Below are 23,998 nucleotides of genomic sequence, written 5' to 3' on the forward strand. Positions count from 1 at the left end.
ATTCTTTGTAGTGTTTCCCATGAGGTCTGGATTTTGTTCATGAAGTGCCTGCCTACACCCATGTCATCAAGATTTCTACCTATTTTCTTTTCCAGTAGATACAGTGTTTCTCTTTTAATGTTTAAGTCTATACATTGACAATTACAGTAACTTGAAAAATGAGATTAAATAGGATATCAGAAAATGGAAAGATATCCGTTGCTCATTGATAGGAAGAACCTATATAGTGAAAATGGCCATACTCCCAAACTTTTTATACTGATTGAATGAAATCTTCATCAAAATACTGTTAGCACACCTTACAGAATTAGACGAAACAATTCTAAAATTCATTTGGAATCTAGAATAGCACAAGCAATTCTGGGAAATAGAAGCAAGGGGGATCACAATTCGTGACTTGAGATTATACTACAAAGCTACTGCGATAAAGTCAACATGGTCCTGGCAAAAAAAGACGTGAGTATCAGTGGAATAGAGTAAAAGATGCAGAGCAACCCCAAACGAACTCAGCCACCTTATGTTTGAGAAAGGGGCCAAATATGTATACTGGAATAAAGATAATCTCTTTAATAAATGATGCTGGAAAAACTAACTTTCCACATGCTGAAGACTAAAAATAGACCCATGTCTGTCACCATGCACTAAGCTAAAGTCAAAATGGAGCAAGATCTTCTAGCTATTGGAAGCACCTCATCTCTTGTGTGCCCGTCTTCCCATGTTTTGGCTCTACATCTTACATTTCACTTTTCATCTGGCTTTTTCTTCATTTTTAGTCATCTAGGATTTTTTTTTGTGGTACTGAGGATTGAATCCAGGGCCTTCATTTTTATCTATGTACCCAGTCCTTTTTATTTTTGTTTTTAGGCCATGTCTTGCTAATCTTTCTAAGTCACTGTGATGCCCAAGATGTGCTGAAACTCGGACCCTTCTGTCTTATCCTTTCAGCATGTTGGGATTACAGCATCTGCCACACACTTGGCTTAGTGACCTAGGTTTTGATTTGGTTGCTTAGTTAAACTGGGTTTACATAGTCCTCATGTGTCAGAGGGAGAGAAATTTCAGACATTTTCAGAGTTCCTATGGGAGAAGGACCTAAATGTCTGGGTCTATTGTCTAAAATTGGAGTCGGGCTACTCCAGTGTTATCTATTCTATCTGTGCAATCCTAAAGTAGGGCATGTGCAAACAATCATGCCAGAAACTGTGATATGGCTTGTGCTATCTCCTCCATCCTGTGCTTTCTCATCACACATTTCAGATGGTTTTTGTTCATAGAGAAATGTGAGATAGGGACAGAATGACATGGCAGCATAATACTATTTGTAGCAGTCAGAATGCAACACAGTAGATGTGGGTTATTTGAAGAATTAAATAATGGTGTGGACATGATTTAGAGAAAACAGCAAGTGATGGAGATAGTACTACCCTAACCTCTGAAAGGGAAGGGGAAGAACTGGTTGCTGGGACCCACACAGAAAAGCTAAAGGAATAAAGCTGGCTGACAGAAGCTGTGGTCTTCAGTAGATAAAGGCAGGTAAAATGACAGCAGCCATTAAGGATGCAGCTAGAGAATCTGATTCCACTTTCCAATATCTTCTGAGGTTTGTTAATGCTGTTCATTGTCCGAACCTAAAGGGAAGTCAGACACCAATGGAACCTCTTGACGGAGTCTATAAATGTCAGCCTCTTGTGTTTAGAGTAGAATGGAAAGTAGATTTGAATGGGCAAATGGAAGATGCCAAGTATACCAAACCTCAAATCCAGGCCAAGTGCTATTTCAGCTCTGTACACCCTGATAACACCTCACTTCATTCCTAACCTAGTTGGAACCACGTGTTTTACTGAATGTTACAAAATGTCAGTAGATAAAGGACTCTTCTCTACAAACCATATACAGGTGGGCAAGATCATTCTTACTAAAGTCAACAATGAGCATTTTCCCAACCATTTCTCAGAAGCCAAAAGAATCTTTTAAGGATATCTGGTTCTGTCTCCTATCTAATATTTGACTTCTCTGGCCTTCTGAGAAGAAACTTCAGAATATTAGTCATTTTTTTCATTGCTGAGACCAAATATCTGACATATACAATTTAAAAGAGAGGCTTACTTTGGCTTACAGTTTCAGAGAGTTCAGTACATGAGTGGTCAGTTTCAAGGCAGAGAGGACATGGTGGAAGTGTGGGAAGAAGGAAAGCTGCTCAACCTATGGCAGCCAGGAAACAGAGGAGCAGAGAAGAGGCAGACTGAGAGATACAGCCTTCAGTGGGGTGCCCTCAGTAACCCACTTCTTCAACTGGGCCCCACTTCTTAATGGCATATTCATCTATGAACTTAATGGATGGATTCCTGTAGCAGCCACATGATCCAGTCACTTTCTGAAAGCCTACTTCTGAACTCATGAGACATTTGGGTGACATTTTAGATCTTAACCATAAAAGGATCTAAGGTATAAGGCTCCTCAGTAGTGAGAGGAGGCATCCTTTCTTCCTCATAATTGACCCAAAAGAGTGATAGGCAAACAGAAACTGGACTGGAATTTTTTTAAAATTATTTTTTATGTTTTTAAAATTTTATTTTATGAGTACATGTGTGCAGTTCATGCAGTTTACAGTTTTCTTGGGGAGTGGTTATATTTGCATACCATAGTTTGTTTCTTTTTAAATCATCTTCCCCTTCCCTCCCCTTCCCTCCTCCTCTAATTCTCTCCTATCTCACTTTTCATTCTTGTTGATATTATTAACCTTAGCTCATGCTATGCCATGTAATTTTTACATTAATTGAGGTTGTTAGCTTCCTTTACATGGCATATTTTTATTCTACTTCTTTCCCTTGCTCCCACCTCCTTACCCCTTGTGGTTTTCCCTTTGGACCATTCCCCTATTGTAAGGGATCTATCTCCTTGTCCCCTTCTATTCACGCTTATTATTCTCTTTTTTGTACTTTGTCTAACTCAAATGAGAGATACCACATGGTATTTAAGCTCATGTGTCTGGTTTAGTTCACTTGACATTACATTTTCCAGGTGCATCAATTTTTCTACAGATGTTTCAAGTCTGTCATTCTTTACAGTGGAGTAGTATTCCACTATATATAGATACTATATTTGCTTTATCCAGTCATCTTTTGATGGATACAGAAGCAGTTTTCAGGATTTAGGTAGTGTGAATTGTGGTGCTATAAGTACTGATATGCATGTATCATTGTAGTACAATGTCTTAAACTCTTTGGGGAAGATACCTAGAAGGGGAATCACTGAATCACATGGAATTTCTAATTTCAGTCCTTTGATAAATCTCCATCCTGGTTTTCATAACCGTTGTACTAGTTTATGTTTCTACCAACAATGAAGGAGGGCTTCTTTTTCACTACAACAATATCAGTATTTGTTATTGTTTTGTTTCTTTTTTTATTTTAAAGAGATTAGTAAAAAAAAAAATAACAAAATGCCAACATCACAGACATAAACAACACAAAGCAAGAACGTTAAAAATGATACAGGGTTTCAAAACAAAATGATAGGAATTAACAGTGGCTGTTACATTACATATTTTTATCTTCAATGAAGTTGCTCAGATTGCCAGATATAAGAATGGAAGACTGTTCAAACCATTAAAGAGAAGAAAAAATAATTATTATAAAATTAGAGATGATACTGTCTTTCACTAGACAATTCATCAATGGAATTCACCAATGGTTGTTCTATTGCATATTGCTGTCTTCAAATCAGTTGCTCAGATTACTAGATATAAGCATGCAAAATTGGTCAAAATATAAAAAAAGTAAACATTAACTGTTCCTTTCGATAAATCACCAGAAATCAGCAATACATTTATCCCAGCTATCCTAATGATTGCCATTCTTTATGAAGTAAGATGAATTTTTAATTTGCACTTCTCTGATGGCCAGAGATGTTGAACATTATTTCATACATTCATCAACTATTTGTACTTCTTCCTCTGTGAAGTGCCTATTCATTTCTCTTTCCTATTTATTGACTGGATCTTTAATTTAGGTGGTTTAAATTTTTTTGAGCTCTTTTTATATTCAAGATATTAGTCCTTCTCTCTAATGAGTAGCTGGCAAAACTTTTTCCCATTCTGTAGGTTGTCTCTTTACTCTACTGATGGCTGTACAGAAGCTTTCTATTCTGAAATAATCCCATTTGTTGATTCTTGCTGTTACTTCTTGTGCAGTTGAGGGGGAGAGGAAAGAAAAGAAAAACTGAGAATGAATAAGACACAAGAGAAAGATGTTGGGTGGAGAGATATGGATAAAAGTAGGAGGAATATAAAGAGACAAGGAATATTCCCTTGCCCCCAACTATATTAGGGGTAGAAAGAGAAGGGTAAGAGGAGTACACATGCACAGACATACTGGGTAAAATAATAGAATGAAAGTGTGGGGAGAAATGTACAGAAGGAAGAAAACAAAAATTTAAAAAATTTTAAAAGTGAAACAAAAATAAATATTATACAATAAAATAAAGAAAAATAAAAGAAAGTTTTCTGTTGTTTTGACACATGGCTCTTTTCCTTAGTTTAGGATTAAGGACCTCAAGCCAGGATATGTCTCTGTTCATGTTGGAAGACTAAGGTGATAGTCTGCCCCTAGAAAGGTGCTTAGTTTAGTGATCTGCTTATATAGTGGAACATAGCACCAAGGTGAGGCTCCAATTACTTATAATTCAGGCTGAGCACGGCCTCTGACTGCAGGAGCATGACCTGTGATCACCAGCTTCTGCCTGTCAGTGGGTCTCCTCCCAGTCTGCTCTCCACATGATTGCAGTGTCTTGTGACTGTCTTTCCCTCATCCACTCTGGGAACTTGGCAGTGTGAAGCAGCCAGGGGCTGCTCTGGGGCACAGGATCAAATATTCAGTCCCTACAATGGGGTTCCCACCACCGCTTGCTCCACAGTTGTAGCTGTGGGCACTTGTACTGAGGTCACTCACCAACTGTTGATTATGGAAGGCTTTTTTGGAAGCAACGTCCTGCGTTTTCCTTGCTGGCTCCAACAGCAGGTGATTCTTTCAGTCTCAGTGAGATCTCTGGTTCTCCATGAGCAACCGTTGTTAATGTTACTTTGCCTCTCAGCTGGCAGCTGAGCACTTGCTGATAGTGGCACTGCGTGGTCTCTCCTCCATGGTGTGATCTGTTTTTCTGTGCCACTTAATCCTGTTTTCTTTTCTTCTGTTAGTTCCTTCATTGTTCCCAGGTAACCTCCACTCACTTCAGCTCCTCACCAGTGTGTCATTTTCTAGACCCTAGACACTTTGTCATGGTGAAGCTGAGTTGCTGGCACTCACTGCTCCACTATTTTGGGACTCTCTCTGGCTTGGATTTTTTATAACCTCATTCTGTTCAACTGTTCCTTCACCAGTGAAAATCCATTTAATTCTCAAATTAGCAGGCAGATATATGTGTTTTTTTACATGTATTATAGGTTAGAAACTCCAAAGAGTATTAAGTGGCCAAAAATAATTTTAAAAATTAACTGACTATTTATTCAGCAAATATGCTCAGTTGGGTATTTTATTCAGATTCTGTCTTAGTCCATTCAAGCAACAAAATGCTGTAAAGTGAGTATCTGTGATAAACAGAAAAGTTATTTCTCACATTTCTGTGGGCTGGGAATGCCAAGATCAAGGTGCTTACAAATTAGGGGCCTGGTAAGGATCCCTTTCTGTTCATGGATGGCCGTCTTTGTACTGTGTCCTCACATGATGAAGTGAGGGAGTTTTTGGTTTATAACAGCATTTAATTACATTCATGAGTATTCCATCGTCATGGCCTAATCATTTCCCAGTAAATTTACCTCCAAATATCCATTTGTGATTAGGTCCCAACATAGGCACGTGGGATCTGGTGGATCAGATAATCTATATCTGATAGACTTTCAGCTATGGGTTGCTTTCATAATCCATGGAGTACTTTCCCTAGAGGGAAGTAGATGTCTAAATTATAGGAAATTTAAATCCAACTAAAAACTAATTATTGGCTGCATATTCCAGAAGACTGAATTCTGGTTATCAATTCTTGCAACAGAAACCACCCAAAATTCACTGGGTTAATACAATATTTTATCAGGGTATTAGCATATCTACCCCTCAAAACATCATTTCTTGTACTGAAAATGTTCAAAATTCTTTCTTCTAGTTATTTAGAAATATACAATGAATTATTATTAACTATACTCACCCAAATGTGTTACAGATAATCATGAAGTTTTAGCACATCTTTCTCAGATATCAATATGTATATAATTACACAGTATACACAACTAATATATATGATTATGACATGTGTATCAGTTTGATAACGAGAAAAAATTGAACAACACAGTTAATGAACCATATTTGTGAGGTTAGGGGAAATGATGTTACAGTGACAAAATTCCTATGGCTTAATAGTTACAGTCGATCTCTCTCCTCATACTTTGTCCATAGAGTCTGCAGAAGTCTATGCAGGCTCATGGACGTTCACTATCTTTTAACTCCACCATCTGAGACAAATGGACTTCTTCACATGGAGAGAAACAGAGAGAAAAAGGGCAGAGAACACTGCAGGGCTCTCACTGCCTCAGCCTGGAAGAGACTCATGAACTATCTACTGCAATGTGATGAAGAGCAAAGAACCCAACGACAGAGGGAACAGACATGGCTTGTTTCTTAGAATTAATGTCTGTCATAAGACCTGAGCCTAATGGAAACAAATGACATCCTATATATACAGTGACATATTGGAATTCTGTCATTTCAAAACTGAGTATATACCGGTCCATGATAAAGATAAATATTGTAGAATCAATATTCTTTTGATAAACCTTCTTCTGCTTTTCCAATTTGAAAAATAAATATCATACAAGTGATTCACATGCCATAGAAGTCATAATGAAAATTATGTGTATGTTCATTCCTGGTTTCTTTTTACTTAATCACAAATGTTTATCCATGTCATTAAAAACTCTTTGAAAATGGAATCACATACATTCCTAGTCATTTACTTAACTTTTCTTCATTAGATTTGGCTAAGACAACAACCATGAAATCTGGGTCAGAATGAGAACTCTTTGAGCCCATTTGTGAAACTAAGACACTTTGGAGATGTGGTCACCATGGACCAAGGTGCACGAAGGGAAGAAAGAAATCTGGGCTCCCAAGGACAAGCTGACTGAACCAAAGAACTTTCTGGGAAGCAGTGAAGAGAAAGGGCAGAGTAAGGGCTCCCTCTTTCTTCCCTTATGTTGTGAAGTTGGCCAAACTTATCTATAACTGACATAAACTGGGACTATTTTGAAAAAATCTATTTTCATATATTGGGGGAGAGTTATGTTCAGTGAAGAGATCCCATCCTTAGTTCTATCCAAAAAGAAGAATAGAAATTCATTTTTTGATGGAAAAGAACCTTAGTACCTAAGAAGTTAGACTTTAATGTTTTGTTTTGTTTACCATTAGAAAAAAAGGGAGGGAGAGTCCCAGGCCACCAAAAAAAAAACCAAAGGACCATTTGTAGGTGTGAAAAGTGAACACTTTTCCAACGGTTCATTAAACCACACTGCTTCCCTTGGAGAGGGTCTCCATGGTGAACCATATTCCCTTTTTCCAGGCCAATACGTGGAAGAAGGAGAGGATCAGGCCTTGGACAGGGCCACCCAGCCTGCCATAGAAGTGCAGGCTTTACCTCGTCCCTCCTGCCCTTGCCACAGCCCGGGCCCAGGAATGCCTCTCCAGCTTCAGCTGGTCAGGCCTGAAGTGGTTTTTTATTTTTCTTTTTTTTTTTTTAACTTACTGCAGATGAAAACAACAAAATCTGTGGAAGCACGCAGTCTTTTATAAAGTAGGGTTTGAATGGAAGCCACAGGGTCTGGAAATGCAAAGGCTGTGCAAAAATGTTGCGTTGTTTTTCACATTCCTAAACTGGTCTGGCCAGTGCCTTGGGACACAAACACTGAACAGCACAAGGTACAATGTGTGCTATCATGAGGCTGGTGGATCGGACAGGGGCTTTTGTGGGACCAGATCTGCTCCGGATGCTATTCTTGCAATTTTGTGGCTGTATCACAACAGCTGGAGGCTTCCTAATTTCCTTGGTTAGACTGGCTTTATTTTACTTTTTTGAAAAGCTCACTTTTACGTTTCAGTGGCACAGGTTTGGATGTTTTCTGAACAACTCCTTTGGCTAAACTATGAATTTTGCTATAAAAAGAGCTTACTTAAGTTTGTGCTGATTAGAACTTTTATTGGATCACTTCTCCTATATCTCTTACTGAAATAAGAGTAAGCTTATTAGAGAAACAATCATTAATTCTTTTATTGTTTAAATTTATTTCTTTATTCAAAACATGGTCATGAAGAGACTGTTATAAGTTTATTTTTCCTAAGGATCTGTGCATAGGAAAACCATGACGAGTAAAAACATAGAAACAGAACTTCACACAGGAATGTGCAGCACAAGATTGGAATCTTAACAGTTCCAAAGTGGGTAAGAGGCAGGAAGGCATCACAGAACTCATCTGCAGCTTGATGGTGTGAGGATGCAGCAGCGATTCCATTGCCACCATCCTCCAGGGTGAGTGGTGATGGTTTTGTCACAGCATATAGACCAGTCGATCAGGTCAGGTATGCGTGTTATGTAGATGGCCTTAGTTAATGTCTTGGGGACAGCAACCATTATCACCATCATCATTACTAATGTTATGGAAAACAAAGGGCTTATTTAAACGGGAAGGGGGCATCAGGACCCAACAACTTTCTTTATTAAACTAGGTTACATTGGCAACTGAAAACGCTTTCCTGGAGAAGCAAATGACAGCAGCTTATGTTACAATTTATGTTACAAATCATCCCTATCGGTTGTTCACATATTCCCATTAGTAATATGGCTATACTTTGCAGTAGTTTGTGAAACCCTGGTGGGGGAGGGCAAGAGAAGGTCTAGATTTTACAGTCCCCTTGGTCTCATTAGACATCCTCTCCTCTCATGACCCTCCCTTCACCTTAACCTCACTTTATTCTGCAGCCTAGACAGTTTGCAGATGTTATTATCTTGGGCCAGGGAGACCCTGGGGCAGAGGGTTTGATAGCAAGCTCTATGACAAGCAGAAATTCAATCTTCTCAGGTCCACATCCCCAGCCCAGTGTAGAAGCTGGCACAGGACATGCACACAAAAGTATGAATGAATCAAGGAGGGGCAGGTCTAGGAGCTGTGTGTGAAGTAAAGTGACCTCATTTCAATTTGCCTGTGTGCGGAAGGAGTGATAAACAGGTTTTTCTCTCAGAGAGAGCCTTTTGTGTCAAGGCCAGGCTCTTCTTAGTCTCTTCCAGTCTCTTCTTAGTTTCAAATGTTCTCTGGGCAAAACAGATAGCAACCTGAAGGATTAGGAGAGCCGTGAATATTCAGAAGGACCCATAGCTTTTCACAGTCCGATAGAGTTCTTTGAGAACCAAAGAAGCCAGGCAGCCTATGCTTGAGGTAAGTTCAATTTGTCATTTTTCTTTTTTTGGCTACCATCAGTCTATATATGTTTTCATCTCTCAGATCCTTTGTATGCTTATTTCTTGCTCTTCCCCAGCACACAGCTTCATCCTATTCACTGTTCTTTGTTCCCTTGGGCACCAAACATAAAGAAGGAAAACAAGCAAGGCTGACAGTGGCCCTAATGGTGAAACCAAACTTGCTGAAAGCTACAGCTTTCATTTGTTATTGACTAGACATACACAGATCCTTAAAGAGACACTTAAGAGGCTCAGCCTTGATGAACACAGATTTCCCCTACCCCCTAATAATTGACAAGCTTTTATAAAGACACTGAATGTTTCCAGGGCCAGAAAGGAGCAACAAAGGCATGGATTTGGAAGAGCTTGAGTTTCCTTAGTGGTAAATATTAAATAATTTACTGTTTCATCAAATGCCAACTCATCCCTGTTTTTGCTTATCTCTTCTTTGAGGCGATGGATGACATATTGAAAAAGGATAGTGAACATCATTTATACCTATTGTAACTGTGTTTATTTTCAGCAACTCCAGATTGGTAATCTGTATGTGTGAACTCATAAATCAATTTAAGTAAAATAGATTAAAATCTCTAAACCTAAGAAGAAAACCTGCCTTTACTAAAGTCTTGCCAGTCTTTTGAGACTCTATACACAGTAATTAAAAACTGACATTTATGTGCTTCTAATGTGATAGTCGATAGCAACAACAGAAAATCCACTGGCACTCTGGTGACTGATACCATGTTGGTCTTATTTGTTTTCCTATGGTTGTTTTTGTAGAGGATGGATGTCTTCCTCTTTTGCACCTCACGACTAGACACTTAACCCATATCCCCCCAGATAAGGAAAATGAGCAACAGCTTGGCAAAAAGTGAGCTCCCTGAACAGAGGAATATAAGCCACAGAGAGGGTAACTTGGAGAAGTATTTCCTGAAATAAAAGTACAAAACCACAGAGCACTTTAGCAGTCGCCAAAACCCACAGACTTAACACAATCCACATAGCAACTTAATTAGGAGACGTGCTTGTGTATTTATAGAAACAGAAAGTATGGCAGAAAAAGTTGGTCTGAATAGTTAGAAATTATTTCTTAAGGAAGCCAGAAAGGCATGCTGAGATTTTAATATTGGAAGAGTTCTTGGTATCTGTGCAGTTTAAAATAGAAACAACAGCATCAACAACTTGCAAATGTCTACTCACCTTCATTTTTGGTGCTGATAATGACTGGTGAATCAGTCAGACCTAAGCAGTGCTGTGCAGAGGTATGACCACCTTAGGGAAATGGTTGAAAAATTTGTTAGTGTCACCAGTCACACTGGAGTTGATTGGTGTTTGGTGCTGAGACTGAGACTGTACTATACTTTTTATTTTTATTTTTGTTTTTTTTCCCATACCGGGAATTGAACTCATGACCTCATGCTTGCCAGGCAGGCACTGTGCCACTGAGCTAAATCCCCAGCCCCCTTTACTATAGTTTTTAATCAAGCCAAATGTCCCACCCTTTTTTCATCAGCCACTCCCTACCTCCCTACAGTGCTGGAAAAATTAAGGAGAAGAATTTCTGTGCTGAATTAAGGAGTCAGGGAGAGGTGGCCAGTAGCTAAAATGATATTCGGTGAGAGCCCTGAAGTGCTGTAGAAGGGAAGGACTGGAATGGGGTTTTATAAGAAGATTCCTAATCCACTTCTTGTAATGCATGCCCTTTTTGTGTACGTCTGTCTTGAACATTGGAGGTGCCATGGGAATGCATCTGAAGTAGCCAGTCATTAGAAAACTCTTTGGGGTGACTTGTACTCAGTGAAGCAGCTCCTATGGTAATTAGCTCAAGACCTTGGGGAACAAACCTGTTCTTAGAGTCAGTCTTGTTCTCCTCTAGAAGCCAGGGCTTCAAGTCTCCATTTGATTGTATGTAATTGGGTGACTGTTTTTCTTGATTTTAATTTCCTTCCTGTATGATATGGAATTGAATTGGATTGAGACTGTCCAAGAGTTCTCCCAGAACTAACATTCAATGAATTTTAAGTATTTATATTTCTATGTGGAAATATATAAGTTTTTATGAATCTCTTATTTGACAATGGTATAGAAAATCTAGATCATTCAGTTCCTCATACCAGAGAGACAATACAATGTTTAAACATGTGGGTCTGATTTATTTCACTTATAATATGGTTCCAAGTTGCATCCATTTACCTATAAAAGCCTCAAGTTTATTCTTCTTTATTTGTTCATTGTTATTTGTATTTTGTCTACTTTAAAATAAAGAAAAGAAAATGTAGATTAAAAAAAAGATTGAGCCCTGGTTCAATGTCTCCAAACAGAAGTGTTTCTGAGGTTTTTTTTTTGAATTTTCCACAAGGTGTCCACTTGTCTTATGGAGCCAGCAAAAGCACCAGCTAGAGGTAGTTATGGGAAAAGAAGAGATGCAGATTTTAACAATGCCATTAAAACTATCATATTTTGAAAGCACTTGTTCTAAGGGCAAAACCAAGGAGGGAACAGGAAGCAAAAGCTTGGGCTGTTTTTGATTCTTGTGGGGCAATGAGAATGTTCTCATTGTCTCCTAAAAAACTTTGAAAATGTACTTAATTGTGCAGTATGCTTGTAGTTTCTAGGAGCACCTAGCCTTTTAGATAGAGGGTTACTGATATGTTGGAGAAAAACACTGATCCTTCTCAGCATTACTGTCTACAATACATGGTAATACATTACAGTAGTACTAGGTTTCACCTGGGCTACATATGAAATTGTTGAAAACAGTCTTCTTCCCCAGAACAGAGGTGAGCACTGGCCATCCAATCTTGTATATTTTCCCCCCTAGTGAAAATTTCCCTGGCCAGGGTTACCTCCCTGAAAAAAGTGTGATGCAGGTAAAGATGAACTTGGCTGATTTTCCTGTGGTTCCTCAGTTCTGATATTATTACATCCTCTTAATGTCATTTACAAAGATAAATGTTCCATTTTAAGGTAATTTTAGATTTACAGAAAATTTGTGCAGATAGTATAGAAAGTTTCCATATATCCCAGCTCCAGCCTCCCCTACCATTGACATCCTGTGTTAGTACAGTATATTCATCACAATGTTTAACAAACCAATATCGATACATTATTAACCGATGTCTACACTATTCAGCCATCTTCAGCTTTTACTTAATGTCCTTATTCTGTTCTAGGTTCCCATCCAGGATTCCACACTACCTCTAGATGTCATGACTCCCTGGACTCCTTTAGTCTGTGACAGTTTCTCCAGCTTTTCTCATTTCTGGTGACCTTGGCATTTCAGGGAGCACTGGTCAGGTGCATTACAGGCTGTTCCTCTATTAAATCTGTCTGATGACTTCCTCATAATTACGCTGGAGATACAGGTTTTGGGAGAAAGAACCTAGAGATGAAGGACTATTTTCAAAGATCCTACCAAGGATCCTTACTATAACCATGGCTTATCTCTGTAGATGCTGGCCTTGGACGTGCCTGAGTAGTGTTTATCCACTTTCTCCAATGTAAAATTGTTCTTTTTTTTCTCTTGTTTCATATTACACTTTTTTGAAAGGAAGACACCAAGCACAGCCTACACTTAAGGAGTGGAAAGCTTTGCAAAGTTATCAATATAAAATCATTTATAATTTTTCTGCAAAGATTTACCTGATGGTACCTTTTTTTGGGAAACAGGATTTCCTTATGTAGTTCAGGTTGTCTTTGAACTCACTATGTAGCCTAGGCTTGTCTCAAATTTGTGATCCTCCTACCTCAGTCTCCCAAGTGCTGGGATTACAGGCCCGTGCCACCATGCCTGGCTTGCCTGCTGCTATTTTGATAACTCAGATTGACTTTTTATAAGATAGGCCTTTTGCCTCAGGTGATGCCCATATTTAAATTCTTTCTCAGTTACTTCTTCTCACCTGAAAACTTACTGTGTGGTGTTCCACTCCGTACTTGATTTGATAATGTTCTGTTGCCTTGCTCAGCTCAGCCAAACTTATGTGGCAAGCAAGGGTCGGTGTGAGATTGTGATAGTTAATGATGTTGTCAACTTAAATAAGAAATGCCTATTTGACTGGCTTAGCACAGTTCTGAGTATGTGTGGATGACTGACTTACTGAAGAGGGAAGACCCACCCTGGGCGTGGGTGGCACCAACCACTAGGCTTGTTGACTGGAGAGAATAAAAAGGGCAAGAAGAAGAAAGTCTCTCTTCTGCTTCTTCAGAAGAGTTCCAGTGTTCACCATCACCTTTGAATGTCCATCTACAGGCTTCCAGTGCAGACTCTTCAGTATTCCAATGCAATCCTTTGGCTTCCCAACAGAGATTCGCATGTGGGGGGCTCTGCAGTGTGTTCTAGACCTTTGACTTTTGACTGGACCCTCCAGCTCTCCAGAATACACACAGCCCATTTACATTCTTCCATGCTCAGCTCTGCAGGTGGCCATTATAGGCCTATCTTATAAATCCTTTGTCTATCATATCATATCATATCATGTCATATCTCTATTTATCTATCATCTATCTTATCTATCTATCTATCTATCAATCTATCTATCTATCTCTTTAGTGAACCCTAACTGATACAGTGATCCTTCTCAGAGTGCAGAGGGCTATTTAATGGAAAATCTTTAAGCAGAAGAGTTATAGCCAAAAGAACCTGCTTAAAGACAAGTTATGTTAGCTCCTTCTCTCACAGCTCCAGTAACTGCTGTCTTCTTTTTCTCTGGGACTCGTGCTAGTTTTGGGAGCCTTCCCTACTTTTCACCCTCTGTATGTACCCACTGTTGATATGTTGGTGCCTCTCAGGGCTGAGGTCTTTACCTTTCTAGGCAAGATGTACTGTGAGTAACACATGCAGTTGTACCAGGTCACCTGTGCCTTCAGAATCCATATTTCTAGCCTACATTTCTTCCTCGATCATCTGACCCACTTAGTGAAGTATTTACCAGACATTTTTGTGCACATATTATACAGACACTTCTAACTCAACATTTCTAGAGAAAGATTCTTGAATGTTCTTTTTTGCCCTGCTTTTCCTTTTACATTTGCAGTTGTTATTGATGACTCCATTGCCATGGGTTCTTCCAGGAGAGACGTCTCTTACAATGTCTGAGCCCTCCCGCCCCTCCATCTCCCACGTTCATACATTACCAACATGGCAGGTATAAATCTTTTGAATTTGACTTCTACTAATGCTTTCACTTCAAGTCCTTGTCATATTTTATATGGATCTCTTCTCACTAATCTCTCCTTAATTCAGATTTTCTCCCTTTACTTTTCTTCCTCACATTGCAGATAATCTTTCTAAAATGCCAAACGTTTCCCCCATACAATCAAAAGCATTACTCTGAAGGTCAAATCTGGTGTGTTGGCCACAGTTTTAAGCCAGTTGAACAGGTGTGGGCCTATTCTATGGGCAATTCTGGGAGTCTTGCTGTGAGACGTGGGAGATGCTAGGTTTGCCTATAGAGGAGCAGAATAGGGAGAATTTTAACTGGGTCTACCTACTTGGTGGGAGAGTTGAACAATGGTGCAATGTTTCAAGAACTGACTACTCCAAGCTACTTTAAAGGTGCTGGCAAGGTGGACAACAAGCTGCTGATTTACACAAATTCATTTTATTCCCAAATTGTCTATTTTTCCATATTTACTGAATTAATTGCAAGAATTATGTAAGTTCAATTTATATTGTTCTCCAAAGCACTTTTCTCACTCTATTCTGAAACTATGATGTGGTATATTTTAGGCTGCATGTTTCAATTGAGTAGACAGAATATGCTTGGTGCAAAGTTTCTTATTCCACCGTGAACATATTACCTTCCAATAAATAGAACAGCTGTTTCAAAAATGTTGGTTGAGAAACTTTTTACTTGGAAACAGTGACCTTACACTTTGGCACAAAGCCATACAAAGAACCAAGTGCTGGCAAATTTTAGGTTTTGACTTGCTTCTGGAGGAATGAGGCTGAGGAATGTAGGTTAGTAACAACAATAGCACTACTAACACTTTATGTCCCTATATTGTGCTGAGCAATATGCAAAGTCCTTTGCATGAATTGACTCATTTAATTCCCACAAAATCCATGCAAAGTTGATCCTGTTATTTTCTTTGGATCACTAAGAAATTGAAGCTGATGGAGGAGATAAACTTGCCTGAGTTGGTTTCCCTGTTCTGCCACTTACTCTATAACCTTAGGTAGTTAAGCACAATGAGTTAAAGGTAAAACTCTTTTCTGTGTCCTATGGTTCATAATGAGGACAATGATTTAAAACTCCCTTCATTCCATAGCTCTTTGGAGAGCACTTTCATGCAGCTCATAATCACATCCTCTGGTTCTGGCGATCAGGTTGGATGAAGACAAGTCCTGTCTTTCTGGGCGCCTGACACTGTGGAATGGGCTTCTACTGCCTAGTTAATGTATATGATATCTTTAAAACATTTTTAATCAGTATGTGTTTACAGTACATAATATTTACATCCTTTGTGTAGGGTTGGTACATGTACATAACATGTCTTAAAAGGGGATGGAAGCAGACAAAGATGATATTTCAGTGCTTACTGAATTTGATTACTCTTTTGTAGGAATCAGCTGAATAACTGAATCCTAGACAATTAACAGGAGTCAACAAATTTATTTTGTATGTAAACTAGGACAAATAGATCCACTTGTATAGGAACATTATTCACTGTCTATACACTTACAGCAAAACCTCTCCATTGTTTGAACTGCAAGAAGCAAGGGCAGGAATTAATATAATTCAGGTAACTTCACAATTGAATGTTTTCAGGAGATGTGGATTCCTTCCTGGTGATAGTGGTGGCATCATCTGTATTTTTATTCTCTGTTGGTCAAGCTTTATCAGACGTAGTTATAGAAGTAAAGCTTCTCAGTTTTTCTCTTTGGTCTTAATTTGTATTTCTATGGAAGAAATGCTTATATAAGTAAGGAAATTGGTTAGATGCAAGGAGAAGAAATAAGGGACAAAACTAACTAGCCAGTGGAAAAACTGGCAATCCTTGAGTCTGTTCTCCAGTGGGAGCAAGGCTTCCTTCATCTGTGGAGAAGCATCTCTGGGATTCTAGGTGGAGGTTCCCTAAACCACCAGCCCTTTGAGAGACTGCCCCTCTTCCTGCAAAGCAGGCTGGGAATTCTCGAGATGTTGGCAGTGGCAGCCACTGTGGCCCAAAGGAGAGCTCAGAGGACAGAGCATGAGTTGAACTTGCTTGGTGGAGAAAAGTTGTACCTGAATTACAACTCTTGGCTGTGTAATTTATTGTCTGGATTTGGGCAAATTATGCTACTTCTCAAACCTCAACGTCTTCACATTTAAGATGCCCTTAATAATAAATGTAATTCAGAACTGTTGTGAAAATTAGAAATAATATCTGCAGGGGCCAGTGGATGGCAATGGGTTATGTGAAATATATCTACCTACTATTAATTTGTATGTTTTCTAATTTAAGGACCAATCTCAACTGCTGCTTCCATCATATTCTAGCCACTGAATGTACACTCATCTTTCATTTAATAATCCCACTAGGAAAGTCAAGGTCACCAGAAAAAAATTCTTCTGAAACTGAAGGCAGCCAATTTCTGGGCTTAGTTCAGTCTCAAGAGCACCTCTGTTTTAGGCATGGCCTCACGGAGTGTGACTCTACATCTGCCCTAAACATCTCCAAGCCAGGGCACTCCAGGGCAAATTCAGGAGCTTGACATCTGCCAGCCGCTCTGTTCTCTCATCTCAAGCTATGACTCCTGCTCCACCCTACCCTGTGGGTTTATCTGACCTCTGTTTTTCACTCTAGCTTGTATTTGGTATTTTTTGTCACTAGATCTTGAGCAATTGGGAAAAACCTTTTGGCCAGACCCGGGTATTATTTCCGAGGAGATGTCCTCACTGAACTGCCTGACCCTCGCCTGGGTACAAGTGGGTGGTTTTGACAGCTGCAGGGAGAGGTGCCGTGTCCTAGGGAGGGATGGGTGAGGAACGCACCATAAAACCCCAGTCTGCCTGAGCATAAATCTGAGGGCTACACAAGTTCCAGGCAAGGAAACTGGAAAGAAGGAGCCAGGTAAACAGACTTGAGTCAACAAGTGGTCTTGCCGTCCATGCTTCAGGCTGGGTTTTCAAATGGGATGGCTGCTTCTCAGGTGTCATCTTTGGTTTTTATGGTTTCGTGAGGTTTGAGAAAGAAAATAATTGCAGGGAAGGGTGGAACTCCTCAGTGCCATGGCCCGGCAAATCCTCCCAGCTCTGTGGCACCCAGCAGTTTCCAGACAGCTCAATACTGTTGGCTTCTTCTCCCTCCAGGAAAGTGAGAAAAAGTCTGCTTGGCTGCCTCATGGTTCACTGAAGGGCAGGTAGCAGGGCAAAAACAGGCTGCTGGTCAGAGTGTCTTGTCTTGCCACTAATCGCTGACTTGTTTAATCTTCTAACTTCTACATTTTCACTTCTTCTTCTGCAAAATGTACTTAATATTTATATCTTATCTACCTTAGAGGCTCAAGTGAGATTATAGGTGTCAAATAATTTTGGAATCCCCTTATTTTGTGAAACTGTCAGACTACCTGTGAATAGTTCATAAGGATGGTAATAATAAATACCAGTATGTAACTCAACACTTCTTAGATACTTGGCACGGTGTTAGGTGACTAACAAGACTGACTGTGTAATTTGCAGGGCTCAGAGCAAAGTAGAAATGTGAGGCCTTGTTCAAAAAAAGAAAGAAAAGCAAAAAGCACTGTATTAATACTAAAATAGAAAGCTGTTTCCTTTCCTTTCTTCCTCAATCTCTCATTCTCTGCCATTTTTTTTTAATTTGCTGTTTAATGTTATACTCCCTGGAGTGTGGCAATACTGGTGGGGTGAGGGCAGACTCCATAGGCCTTGGGGGCTTTGTGTCCCCCAACTTTGGGCATGCATATGTGTGTATGGGCGTCAGGGTCTGCCGGCTGCTAGACTAACATGCACATCACTGCTGGCAGGAGTTTCAAGCTCCCTTTTCTTAATATAAGGTCAGTAATGACAGTGCCCCAAGAACAGCCACTCTGGTGTGGTGTGAGGGATTCAAAGAAGGCCTCTGGTGGTGACTGAATAAAGCTTCTGGTATGGGTGCTGTTTAAGACGGCTTAGGCTGCAGGTTACTAGGAGAGAGTCTCAAGGAGGCATAAAGAAAATAAAAAGCAAGGGCAGATCTGGGGTGGTGAAAAAAGCAACTGTTCTGGCAACTGTTCCTCCTCCACTCCAAAAGTGTCTCCATGCCCTTACCTGACTGCTCCTCGGCCATGTTTGAGAGAGTAGAGGTTTGCCGATTTGAGATTCTCCCTCACCTCCCTTTTTTCCAAACAGATTCTGAGAATGAGGGTGACTCTTTCAGCTGCAGAGGCTGTGGGCTGGCACTCTTGGAGCTTAGGTGGTGTTTCTGTCACATGGCGGGGGGAAGTGCACAGAGAGGATGAGGGTGACAGTGGAGAGGCTGGGGCAGCAGGGACCACAGGGGAGTGAGCATTCATTTTCTTATTTCCAGTTCTTCTTGAGGTCTAAGGCTCACATCAGTCTTGTGCTCTGCACCCTCCCTCCGGTGTCCATGCAAACTCTGTTTTACCTGGGCTGTTTTGAGGTGAGTTCGTGTCCCTTGAAATCTAGAGACTTCTTTTCAATTCCTGGCTATTGCAGTGATCTACGAGTGGATCCAGGAGGGTCTGCTACAGAGCAGAAGAGGAGGGGAGGAGAAGGGACAGGGACCGGGCGGAAGAATCTTCCTGGAGATGCACGTGATGGCACCGAGCAGTTGGGATGTGCTGCCTGTGGACGCACAGAAAGAGATAGAGATGCTGGACTGAAACGGATCTCAAGGCATCACTCGCGCAGGAAGAGGATCACTGAACACAGTAACAAGTTCAGGGCTTTAGGAAAGAGGGTTAGGTTAGTTTTATGCTCTAAGGATTTATGCGTCCACAGTCATATCCCGAAGCTTCCAGAAAGCTCAGCTTGTGCCGCACGTGTGGGCATGTCTGAGAGGGTAACGGGCTGAGGCCACAGAGTGGATACGGCCCCCGCGGCTGTTTGCAAGCTGTGTAGCGCTTGGTAAGTTTCTTTCTCTCTCTCTAAGCTCCATCTTCCTGTGTATAAAATGAGATAATAGCTAACTCAGAATTTTTATAAGAATCAAATGAAAATAGGCACTACTGCCTAGAATAGAGTAAATTCTGCTAATTTTAGCAAAAACCAAAACAAAAGCTGGGCTAAAAATTTCTCCTGGTATAAGAACATGAAAGAGCAAATAAAATCCAAAATGCACAATAGATAATAAGAAAGGGAAAGAAATTGCTCAAAGGAAGGAACAACTGGGATGAGGGAAAGAAGAAAAAGAAAGTACTAAGGCATTATATATATATAATGGATTGGTGGCATAACTGCACTGCTGGTGTCTGATGATTTGTTGAGGTGAACACTTAATGTTTAAAAGTTTTTTAATATTTAGAACAATTTTGCATGATTATATCTGGTAATCTGAGCAATCTATGTGATGACAACAATTTGCAGTATAACAACCATTGGTGAATTCCTACAATCTTGCCTAGTGAAACTATGTATTGTCTCTAATGTTCTTTTAGTTATTATTTTCTTATTCCTTTTAATGATTTGCTCAATCTTCTGTTCTTACATCTGGTAATCTGAGCAACTTCTTTGAAGATAACAATACGTAATATAACAACCACTGTTAATCCCTATCATTTGGTTTGAAACCCTGTATCATTTTTAATATCCTTGCTTTGTTTTGTTGTATTTTGCTATTATTCTTTTCTTTTATACTATTTTCTTTAAAATACAAATTTAAAAAATAATTTCTCTTCTGAAGGACCCTGTTCATGCCATACTAACTCAAGGAGTTGAAGAAAGCAATGCTACTATGCATCTGGCTTTTAAAAAATTGGGTTAGATTTGTTTGAAAGGTCAATACACAGATACTATGAATCATTTGGGCATAATTATGTTCCAAGAATTTGTAATTAAATATACATTTACTGTACCTACTAAAAGTTTTAATTTTCACAAGACATTAAAGAAGGTACTAGGAAAAATGGATTATCACTACCAAAGATACCATAGGATATATTGCAGCCATGATCAGGGAGCAGCTTTCTTTAGAAAATTCTTCTACTAAGAGCCAAATGAGAATAGAAAGTAATCTAAAGTGCTTATAACATGAAATACATGATTGTGACCTAAGTTGCCATTTAGCACCCTTTGTATTGTGGGATAAAAAAACTGTTCCCTCCTCAACCTATAGAAAGTTGACACCTAAGACAGTGAAAGCTTCCTAAAATTCAATCCACTGTTTTCTGAGTACATAAAAGATGAACAGCCAGAATAGGATTCCACATTTTAAAAAGAATTTACACTTATCTAAACATGTGTAGAAAATGAGATGAGGGGGGTTCCCCCTTATGGAGACTGTATGTCCTGAGCTTGCATTTACAAAATACTTGGTAAAAATAGCCCTCTAGATTGTAGGGAGACAAGGACCACCAGGACATGGCTTATGATATTATCCATGCACAGCTTCTCTATCTCCTGCTTCATCAGAGGTGGAACTGTGTTTCTCCATTTTCTGCAGGTAAATTTGTTTCTAGTTTTTGATTATTCACTTGAGTCTGTCTTGTCTTTCCTTCCCTTTTGTTTGTACGTATTTTATCCAATAACTTTTTGTGTTTTCCTGATACTATTTTTTGGCGCGGTTTCCACTTATGTAGCTGGAGACCTAGCTGACCACCTTGCTGCTGTTTTCGGTTCTTCATTTCCTGTCCCTTCTGCTGAATTCACCATCTGTCACACTGTACCGTCAGATCTAAATTTCCAGGAAACCAATACTATAGAAATTCACACTTAGGGGAGCAGAAGAAAAACAGAAAGGGGAAATGATGACTTAAAAATATTTTTAAAATATTGTACATTTGTTTGTATAGTTGACTGAATTTCCAAGAATGTGGAGCAGGAGGAAAGGGAGGCAAAATTTAATGGAGGAATTGTAAGACAGAGACTTGCAAAGTGAAGAAATATGATCTGGAGGCTTTAACAAAACACACTCGGGCTGCTGCTTTTAATAGCTGTGGCAGCATGTGGAGCCCATTATGTGAGCAGTGTGTTGGGCCCCTTGGAAGTTTGCTACATGAGCAGGCCCTGTCCAAGACATGCCCTTTATGCAAAGACTCCTAGCCTTCAAGTTTCTACAGGTTGGCTAGAAATGTCTGCCCCAAGGGAAGAGTGACCACACCTTGCCCTTTGTGAGGCTTGGCTCAGGCTGACCAAAACTTGGAATCATTGGTGTCTTAATAGATGTAGCAGAAGGATTTGGATTTGGGACTTGTGAATTGGCATTCTAATTTTTGTTCTTGGCTCTTTCTCAGAGCTGCTTAATGTCACCCTAAAGTTTAGACCTGTATATCAAAGAGCAATTAAATACAGTGAATATAATGTCTGATACTAAGTGCCAAAAAAACAGTGGTTCTGGCATTAGCTAACCCCAAAGGGAAGAACTTGACAGTCTTCTTAGTTATCTAAACTCCTTTCTTGATACCAAGTTAACTTCTTCCTTCGTCCCTCTTTGGGAAGACGTTCTCAATCCACCTCATCATTCTTTCCTTTGAACTTTTTAATCTCCCTCTCTCATGTTGTAGAAAGGGAATGAGGTTTCACAGTGTAGAGTTCATTTCTCAGCTGTGACTCTTGTGAGAAAGTTCCAGACACCATCACCACTTAGATAGAGCTTACTAAATGACTGCTGATCATCATATTACATTTATCATTTTACCCACTTCTTACCACAACTGTACAGGAGAGCTTGTTACTTTTCATTGTATAGACAGGCAACGAGAAATTCAGGGAAAAGAAACTGCCCAAGATCACAAATCTTGTAAGTGGTAGCACTGTCAGGATTTGAATGTGGTTTTCCTATCCATTGTGCCGTAACCCAGACATCTAGCATAAATTTTCTGAGTGATCGTTCATTTGTCACTGAAATGGAGATAGTTGTATAACTGCAATGAGTAAAAAACATTTGAAGAGTTAGAATGGAAACCTCACTGTAGGTAGTCCTTCCCTTCCTAATTAATTAGGGTTTTATCATAAACTATCGTAGATCTTCTAATGTGTCTAAGTTGAATTTCCACATAGATGTTGAGTTTTCTATGTGTGATGGTTCTCTGTCATCAGGACTCCCCAGAAGACATCATGTGGCCCAGTAGCTGTCACACAGCACATACAAACGATGGGGATGATTTGACTTTGATGATTTTGCTGCTTGCTTCTTGCTTTTGCATCATACTCATCTTGTAAGGTTAAGGCAATGTGGCTTTTTTATCCATATTCCTCCCCAAAATGAAGCTCCCAACTATGTATTGCCACCCCGGAAATTAAATCCAGGGAACAATCAAATGCATTTCTGAAATATTTGAGTATTTTCTTCAATGATTCTTGGGAGTTTCACCTTCCTGTTATCTATCAAAATATTCTAGATATAGGTAGGAGTGGTAACATATACAGGATGAAATAAGCAAGGCATTTTTGTCTTCTCTCAGCTTCTTAGTCTTACTGTAGTTATTAAGTAAAGCGTTTTAGTTGAAGGGGAATATCCATGAAGAGGGGTAATCTCCAAGGGCCCCTCATTAATTCTAGCATTTGCCATCAGTTTGGGACATTAGATGGTCACAATCTGGTGCTGATGGCAGGGACAGGGCAATGCTCATTGTGTGATACAAGACTTCAGATAGTCTGAAAATACATGAAGGTGGAAAATTTCCATGACATATTATTTTGGTGGAGGTGATCACCATCAGTTATGGGTGTTAGCAATAAACTAATTTCTGTTAGAACTGTAAGTGAAAAGTCTGGGGTAAACATCTCTGTGGGTGTATTAGTTAGCTTCATAGTTCTAAAACAGATACCTGAGATAATCAACTATGGAAAGTAAAGGCCTATTTTGGCTCACAGTTTAGAGGTTTTAGTCCATCATAGATTGGCACTATTGCTTTGAGTGAGGCAGTACATCATGGTAGAAGTAGAGAGTAGAGTCAAACCACTCACCTCATGGTTAGGAAGTGAAAGAAAGATGAAAGGACCAGGGTCCCATGTCTCCTCAAAGCCCACCCCCATGACCTAAAGGCCTCTCACCATGCTCTACCTCTTAAAATCCCCCTTACTTTCAATAGTGCTACCCTGGGGACAAAGTCCTTTACATGTGGGTCTTTGGGAGACAGTTAAGATCCAAACTATAGCAGGGTGTTTAGACATATAGACAGTGTGGAGGACCACTTGGGCGACTCTCCTTGAAGGAGGAGCAATCGTCTCCATTTTGGCTGAATCTGACCCTACCTCCACGCATTGATATGTACAGAGCTGGCTAGGACTTCCCTTATCCCTTCAATTGGCTTTAAGCAATGCATATCTGTCTGGCCGAAGTGCTGATGGTAGTCTTTGAAGATGATCGACAGTGTTTCTCCCTAACCCTGTTGTTTCCCTGT

The sequence above is a fragment of the Chinchilla lanigera genome, unplaced genomic scaffold (assembly GCF_000276665.1).
Source record: "Chinchilla lanigera isolate Chin_1 unplaced genomic scaffold, ChiLan1.0 scaffold00015, whole genome shotgun sequence".
NCBI lineage: Eukaryota > Metazoa > Chordata > Mammalia > Rodentia > Chinchillidae > Chinchilla > Chinchilla lanigera.